The sequence below is a fragment of the Chiloscyllium punctatum genome, chromosome 48 (assembly GCF_047496795.1).
Source record: "Chiloscyllium punctatum isolate Juve2018m chromosome 48, sChiPun1.3, whole genome shotgun sequence".
Lineage (NCBI taxonomy): Eukaryota > Metazoa > Chordata > Chondrichthyes > Orectolobiformes > Hemiscylliidae > Chiloscyllium > Chiloscyllium punctatum.
The window spans coordinates 8,845,457-8,854,604 of NC_092786.1; positions in this window are offsets into that span (position 1 = coordinate 8,845,457).

The window sequence follows — 9,148 nt, forward strand, 5'->3', positions numbered from 1 at the left end:
TCCCCTCCCCCATTCTTCTGAATTCCAACGAGTATAATCCCAGTCTCCTCATAAGCCAACCCCCTCACTTCCAGAATCAACGTAATCAACCTCCTCAGCAAACCCCACCCCAGTGCCATCTCATGTAAGGCGATGAAAAGTGTACAGAGTACTCCAGGCGTGGCCAGACCAGCGCCCTATGCAGCTGCAGCAGAAACTCCTAATTTTAAATTCTATACACTGGCAATGGAGGACATTATTCCATTTGTCTTCCTAATTAGCGACTGGACTTGCAAACCAGACTTTTGTGTTTCATGCACAAGAAACCCAGGTCCCCCTGCACAGCAGCATTCTGTAACTTTTCGCCATTTTAAAGTAGTCCACTTTGTTATTGTTCCTACCAAAATGGATGACCTCACGTTTACTAACATTGTACTCCATCTGCCAGACCCTTGCCCACTCACTTAGCCTGTCTATATCCTTCTGCACACTTTGTTCTATCACTCATTTAAGTGGCTTCTGTGAATTACAACACTCTACACTTGGGTCTCTAACTCGAAGCAATCTATCTGAATTATAAACAATTGCAGTCCCAACAATTGTAAATAATTGCTGTCTCAACACTGATCCCTGAGACACATCACTAGCCACTGATTGTCAACCAGAAAAACACCCATTTATCCCCAATTTTTGCATTATGTTAGTTAACCATTCTTCTGTCCATGTTAATGCATTGCCCGTAACACTGTGCATCTTTATCTTATGCAGCAGCCTTTTGTGCAGCACCTTGCTGAATGCCTTTTGGAAATCCAGATACACCACGTTCAACAGTTCCCCATTGTCTACCATGCTCGTTATAACCTCAAAGAATTCCAATAAATCAGTTAAAGCTGACTTGCCTTTCATGAACCCATGCTTCATTAAATAAATGTAGGTGTTGCATTTTTGTAAGGCAAACCAGGGCAGGACTTATACAATTAATGGCTGGGCCTTGGGGAGTGTTGCTGAGCAAACAAACCAAAGGGTGCAGATGAATCATTCCTTGAAAGTGGAGTTGCAGGGAGACAGAGTGGGGAAGATGGTGTTTGGCATGCTTTCCTTCATTGGTCATAACATTAAGTGTAAGAGTCCAGATGTCATGTCTCAGCTCTACAGAACGTTTGTGAGGCCACATTTAGAAATATTACAGACAAATCTGGCTGACCATTTCTATGAAGGATTTTGTGAAACTTGAGAGGGTGTAGAAAAGATTTCCAAGAATGATGCTGGAACTGGAGTGTTTAAGGTATAAGGTGAAGCTGAATAGGCTGTGGCTTTTCTTTTCCCTGCAGTGAGAGGAAAGGAGGCTGAGGAGTGGCCTGAACAAGACCTATAAAATCATGCGGGGCATTGATATGGTGAATAGCCAAGGCCTTTTTCCTCGAGTGGGAGAGTCCAAAACTAGAGGACAGCGGATTAAAGTGAGAGGAGAAACGTTTGAAAAGAACCTGAGGGGTAACCTTTTCACGTGTATGTATGGTTAAAGCTGCCAGTGGTAGTGGTGGAGGCGGGTTCAATTACTGCATTTAAAAGGCAGCTGGATGGGTGTATGAACAGGTAACATTTAGAGGAAGATAGGCCAAATGTTTGGCAAATGTTACTCAGTCAGATTGGGATGTGCAGTTGGACCGAAGTGTATGTTTCTTTGCTGGATGTCTGTATGACTATAATCTTTGTTAAAACTGAAAAAAACCTATTCTCACCACAGCTGGAATACTGTGAATTGTTCTTGGGACTCATATCACAAAGAAAAGGTACACTGGCCTGTGAGACAATCCACACGAGGTTTAGTCGACTGATCCTGAGGATGCAGGGACTGTCTTAAGAGTAGAGATTGAGTCATTTGGGCCTATACTCAATGGAACATAGAAGATTCAGTACTGACATTCTGAAACATCGATTATTTTCAGGAAACTTGATGGTGTAAATGCAGAAATGTTGTTTCCCCTTGTGGGAGAGTTTCGGACCAGGGAGTAGAATCTCTGAATTAGAGGTCACAAATTTCGGGCAGAACAGAATTTTGTCTCCCAGAATGTTGTGAATCTGTGGAATTCATTTCCACAGAAGACTGTCGAGGTTGGGTAATTCAGTCCTTTGAAGGCTGAAATGGACAGATTTTGATTTGGTAATTGAATCAATGCTTACAGTTAAAACGCTGGGAAGTGGAGGTGAGGATTATCAGTTCAGCCATGATGTCATTGTTTGGTAGACCAAACTCCATTGGCTGAACAAGCTGCTTCTGGTTCCCTATCATTGACTTTTGCTCTAAGTTACTCTTTTCAGAATTATATAGGCCACATTTAAATTTCATGTTTGAAACCCAGCTGCTTCAATCTCTCTTCATCATGAAAAAAGACAAGGATCATCTTTCTCCCTGTTTGATGGCATTGCATTCTGCCTCGAATGCAGTGACTGCATTTATAGTCATAGAGTCCTCCAGTTCTGTTGAATATTTGTCAAACACAACCACGACTGTCACAGAAAAGGTTAAAGACAGATCAAAACTACATTTAAACTACCATATCAAGCACACTGTCTGCATGTGTTGCATGGAATAGAAACGTATTGCATATTAAAGCTCTCTCAGCACTCATCCATTAAACACTGCAAGGGTTGTTCATAGATGATTTGCGTATGTGCCTGTAGATGATATCTGCTTGTATAACAAAGTTTCGATGCATAGTGTTGTTCCCTTTTTATTCTGGTATCAAGCATTTCAAAATCAGAAAGACAGTGGGTCGGAGTCCAAGCCCCTTTACACGGCTACATCAAATGTTTTCTGTGATTGTACAGCTCATGTAATGTGCTGGGTAAATCTCCCTCTATATTGTGCTGTCCAATGCAATCATGTCAAATATATTTTGGTTTAGACATAGAGTAGAGCTGCGTCCAGGATTCCCTAAAATAAACCCTCCCAGAGTAGGTACAACACAGAGTTGATACAGAATAAATCGACCTCTGCAATATTAAATATTCCATGAGATGTGCATTAAAGGTTAATTATAGTCTAAATAAGCATTGCCCTGAACCATTAAACATTCCTCAGCTAAGAATAATACTGCTGAGATACAATGAAAACCCTATCACAGTCTTGCAGCCTCATTCCAATCAAGCATTTCCTGATCACTCAATACTCAGACAGATTTTTGAGAAAATCTTGACTCAAATCTCTCTCATGAAATGGATGAATTTGGCTGAGAGGATATGTTGGTGAGGTGTTGGCTTCAGGTTATTAAGGAAAACATCGTCCGATTGTGGAGAGGCAAAACACGGCATCAGATATAAAGAAAAAAGGGGAGAAGGCAGGAGGGGAAGAGAGAAAAATAGAGACAGAAGTATTAGCTGTGCCAATGTATCTCTGAATTATAGATTTTTGACTAAACATGACAACTGATACCTCTGTCATTCAGCAATCATACAACTTATGTTGTAAAAAATCCTAACATCAATTAGTATTGGAATCCATTGAGTTATTTGCATTTTTTCCACAATTCGTGTGCTGTGCTTGTGGGGAAATATGAATTAGGGTTTTGTGGTTCTGTAATCTATTCTGAGAATTCTATTTCTGTGTTTATTTACATAAATGCTTAATTGGCTTCAAGGAAGTGATAATGACAGCAAAGCCAGATGAACAAAGTGATTTGTTGGTAAGGTTCAAATCGAAACAAGTATATTTTAAGAATATTGACCATTTGTAGAAGTGAATACAAATTTATGAAGACGAATTGCAACAGATTTTATCTATTGAAAACTTTTATTTAAGTTAAAAATTCAGTGCTGAAAATTCTGCAGTTAAACTTAAATGTTGAACTGGATTTACTCTGAATGACCAATGATTTGTATTGTAGTCCGTTTAGACGGTGCAACATCACTCAAAGTGTGTGTTCGAACATTCACATGAAATACTTGAAATGACATCAGGAACTGCCGCAACAATTACATTTAATTGATATAGTTGTTGTGAGGTTTTGTTACATGCATTACTTTCTGGTTAGGGTCAGCGATGAGTCCCTATCCCCAATTGCCCATTGAATAACTTGCTAAAGCCATTTCAGAACACAGTCAATTACTTCCCAGTGGGTCTGGAATCTCATGTCGGCCAGACCATGGAAAGGTGACAGATGCCTTGGCATTCGTGCAGCAGCTGTTTTTGTATTTTTCCATTGACTCGGGCTACATGGTCACCATTTGGCTTTCTTTCCGATTCCAGGATTTCTTTAAATTCAAATTTCACCCTGGGAAAGCGATGGTTTTCCAAACCCTGGCCATTCAATATCAAACTGGAGTTCGAGAATACTGATCTCATGATATCACCACTGTGATCCTAATGTTGGAAATGCACAGAAAGCACGGAAATGCAATAAATCAGACACCTTACATCATGAACAAATATTGGAGTGCAATACTGGCAAGAACTCTCTTGCTGTTCACAGCAACACCACAGGATACTTTGCATCCAATCATCAATCTTAAATGTGTACCGGACTCTGTCTGAACAGCCTGACTCACCATAATTTGCATTTTTGAATTTTGCACTGACTTATGAAAAAGTTAGTCACATATCCCAAGAAGGTGGTCATCAGCTACCTTTTTGAAGGCCTGCCATTTTGCTTGGCTAATTATGGTTGATCTTTCTTAAGCTTTATTACAACCAAATGGCTTCTCAGTCGAGACTGTAGTGCTGGAAAAGTACAGCAGGTCAGGCAGCATCCGGAACAGGAGAATTGGCGTTTCGGGCATGAGACCTTCATTAAGATACCTGATGAAGTTGTTATGCCTGGAACGTTGATTCTTCTGCTCCTTGGATGCTGCCTGACCTGCCGTGCTTTTCCAGCACTACACTCTCAACTCTGATCTCCAGCACCTGCAGTCCTCCCTTTCTTAGTCAGGTTCGGCGCAGGAAAGGAACCATCGCCTTTTTGTTGAACAGGTAGGCAGGCCAGGTAGGAAGGTCACACATCCTCCTCTGAAGGACAATACTGAACCATGTAACATGTTTCAAAACTTTGGGAGGTCTGTGATTATCATTCATTACCCCAGCATTTTCATTTCATACTCTTTCATTAATTGAAGCTACCATGGTAGAGATTGATTCTGGAACTTTGCTCCAAACCTTTCGATTGCTTATTACATACCCATAATGCCTCCTCAACCACTTTCTCAAACTGTCAAGTTAGCTTCAATGATTTTTTTTATTGACTCATGGAACACGGTGGTTGCTTTCAGTTGTCTGAAGGTGTCCTTCAGAAGATGGCAGTAAGCTGCCTTTCTGAAATAACATGTTCCAAAATGTCCTGAGGAAGGGAGTTCCAGATTTTGACCCAGTTACAGTCAAGGATCGATGATATATTTCCATGTCAGGAGTGGTTTAGAGAGGAGCTTACAGTGGTGCTGTTCCCAAGTATCTGCTATTCTTGTCCATCGAGATGCAAGTGGTAGTGGGAAGGTACTGTCTAAGGAAGTGGCTAAGTTTCTGTAGTGCAGTATTTTAGGTAGTGCATATGGCAGGTATGCCTGAAGAAGGGCTTATGCCCGAAACGTTGATTCTCCTGCTCCTTGGATGCTGCCTAACCTGCTGCGCTTTTCCAGCAACTCATTTTTCAGCATACGGCTGGTACTAAGCATCAGATATGGAGGCAATGGACGCTGTGGATGTGCTGCTGATCAAGTGGGATGCTTTGTCCTGGACAATGCCTAACATTTTGAGTGCAGTTGAAGGTGCTCCTATCCAATCAAGGGGTGAGCTGTGCTATTACTCTCCTGACTTCTGTCTCTTAGATAGTCAATTGGCTTTGTAAGTCAGAAGGCTGAGTTACTCGCTGCAGTATTCCTCACCTCTGTCCTGTTGTTACAACCATTGTATTTATATGGAGTGTCCAGCTCAATTTCTAATGAACAATAAAACCCAGGATGTCGATGGTGAGGCATTCAGTGATGGTAACACTATTGAATGTCAAGGGGTTTTGGTTAGATTCACTTCTATTGTCAATGGTCATTGTCTCGCAGTTTTGTGGTGTGAATGCTATTTGTCACTTGTCAGCTCACGTGTGATATTGTCCAGATTTTGTTGCGTTTGAATGTGGACTGAGGAGTCACAGAAAAAGTGCTAGATCAATGCAGATTTCACTTCTGACCTTCTGATGGAGGGAAGGTCATTGCTGAAGCAGCTGAACATGATTGGGCCAAGAACACTTTCTTTAGGAACTCCAACAGAGATTTGCTTTGGCTGAGACGATTGCCCTCTAACGAGCAGAGCCTTCTTCCAATGTGTGATGTCTGACTGCAGGCAGCAGGGATTTTGTCAACTGATACCCATTGAATCCAGTTTTGCTAGGACTCCATAATATCACACTCTGTCGAATGTGACTTTAATGTGAAGGGCTGTCACTCTCCCCTCATTTCTGGAATTCAGTTCTTTGTCCATGTTTAAATCAAGTCTGTAATTCAGTCATGAGCTGAGTAGGCCTTGCATAACCCACATTTTATGTCACGAGCAGGTTATTGCTGAACTAGTGCTGCTTGATAGCACTGTGGAAAGCACTTTCCTATACCTAACTCATGATTGAGCATGGACTGATGGGGCAGTAATTCACCAGGGTGGTTTGACCTGCTTTCTGTGCCCAGGACATACCTGGCCTATTTTCCACATTGTCCATGCCAGTGTTGTAGCTGTACCGGGAGTGCTTGGCTAGCACAATTCATCAGTATTATTGCCAGAATTTTGTCAGGCTCCATAGCATTTGCAGTAACCAGTGCCACTCGCCCAACAGTGTCTTGATTTCACGTGGAGCGAAGCGAATTCCCTGCTGACAGGTATCTGTAATATTGGTGATCTATGGAAGATGCTGAGATGGATCAGACAATTGGCACATCTGGCTGAAGGTTGCTGTGAATGCTTCAGCCTTAACTTTTGCACTGATGTGTTGTTCTTTCCAAAGCAGAGCAAGGGAATATCTGTGGAGCTTATTCCTTCAATGAGTTGTTTAATTATCAACCTTAATTCACGACTTGATGTGGCAGCACTGTGGGCTCAGACCCCCGCTTCCTGAATTAATGGTCTAGCCACAATATCAAGGAGAAAGTGAGGACTGCAGATGCTGGAGATCAGAGCTTTTAATGTTTTGCTGGAAAAGCGCAGCAGGTCAGGCAGCATCCAAGGAGCAGGAGACTCGACATTTCGGGCATGAGCCCTTCATCAAGATTCCTGAAGATCGCTTATCCTTTGTATTTTGTAGATTCCAACAATACATCATATATTCGCTTAAATTGTTAGTCTTGAAAACGCTTTACTTCACAGACTTCAGGATATAATGTTCTGTTTTCACTTCTTCTCTCCGACAGGCAAGGTCATTGATGTCACACTGGCTTTCCTCCTCACTAATTGCAGAACCAAACGTTTTTCACCTAATCTTTTAACTTACTAATCAAAATTGCTCCATTCTTGACTAGACCATTCATATACGCTGCAAACAGCAAAGGATCCAGCACCAAGTCATATAGTAAGCCACTGGACACAGATGTCTTCACAATGCCTACCTTCGACCATTACCTTCTGCCAACAAATAAACCTACCATGCATTTGCCAAACTGCACCAGATCCCATGAACCCTTACCTTATTGAAGATGCAAGATCTGGTCAAAAACCTGATTGAAGTCAAGAAGCATTACATCCACTTTTTACACCTGATGTCACATCTCATTGCCTCTCCGGAAAACAGAATCAACCAATTCCGATATGATATCACTTCCACAGTTGCAAGAACAAACAGACAGATTGCTGTAGGTCTCAACATTGTATTTAATTCCATTCCCATTTTCCAGAATGAAACAGAAGAGACACAAGATTATTTCAGCTAGAGTAAATTATCTGTCAGAGAGATAAGAAGAGTTACCATGCTGAATTTTATTGCTTAAACTTTACTTTTCCGACTTTTAATGAATGCTGTCTCTTAGATTTTTACTTATTAACTTCCCTCAAGCTTTCTACTTTTAAACATAGGTTTATGAGCGAAACTACATATTGTCATTTAGCTCCTTTCACCCGATGGTAACCCTTCTTATCTCTCTGACAGATAATTTACTCTAGCTGAACTAATCTTGTGTCTCTTCTGTTTCATTCTGGGAAATGGGAATGGAATTGAATACAATTTTGAGACCTACAGCAATCTGTCCGTTTGTTCTTGACACTGTCAGTGTGTGTTCACCCTCAGAGGTAGGAAGACTGCTTGTGCTGATAATACAGAAAGTAGCGCCTGATGGATCATTCTCAGCTGGCGCGCAACTTCCTGTTTCTATGTGCCAGCAGCAAGCCACACATCTCACTTCTGATCAGAAAATAAACCCAGGGGATGCAATCTGGCGGAAACATCTGCCAATGTGGCCTATATCAGGACACAGAGTGTGAAGCGATCACATCGAAGTGACATTTGCAAATAGACATTTCGATCTCTGTTTCATGGTCTGATTCCAGGACATCATTGGACGAGTCTCTCGACCATCTAACAAGCTCATTCGATTCACTAACGTCTGGAACATATCGACATGCACCTTGTCATGTCTTTGATCTTGTACTCCTTGTTACTCTCTCTTCAGATTTAATGTTCCCAGTTTTTGATTCTGCCTTCTGTATCCATCACCTCCCCAGCCGAATACATTCTGTTTGATCTGTTTCCTAAATTTTGATCAACTAAACAAATAATACAGTTTTGTACAGACAGGTATGTCGGTGTGTCAGATTAACAGAATCAATATATGGAGAGATCACCTTGTCAGTATCTAACTCTGACCGACATTGAATTCAAATAAACCACAGCACTGTATGGTTTCAAACTTTGCAAATCCTCTCTCTTTGAAAGAGCTTGTTCTAACGGTTAATTATTTTCTTGATTATTTCAGAAACTATGATAAAAATCCCTATTTTTAACAAAGTTTCAAATATTATTAAAAGTTGCAGCACTGGCATTTCCTACAGCAAGCTTTGTGGTGTTTAAATCTTCTGGTCAAAATTTGCTTCAAGCAGAAGACCCAATCATTGATTTCTCCGAGTTCCCAGCCATTGCACTTGCATTTCCATAATAACTGCAAACAATTGATAAGCCCCAGAATGAACAGAATGTCCAGGCCCTGTACA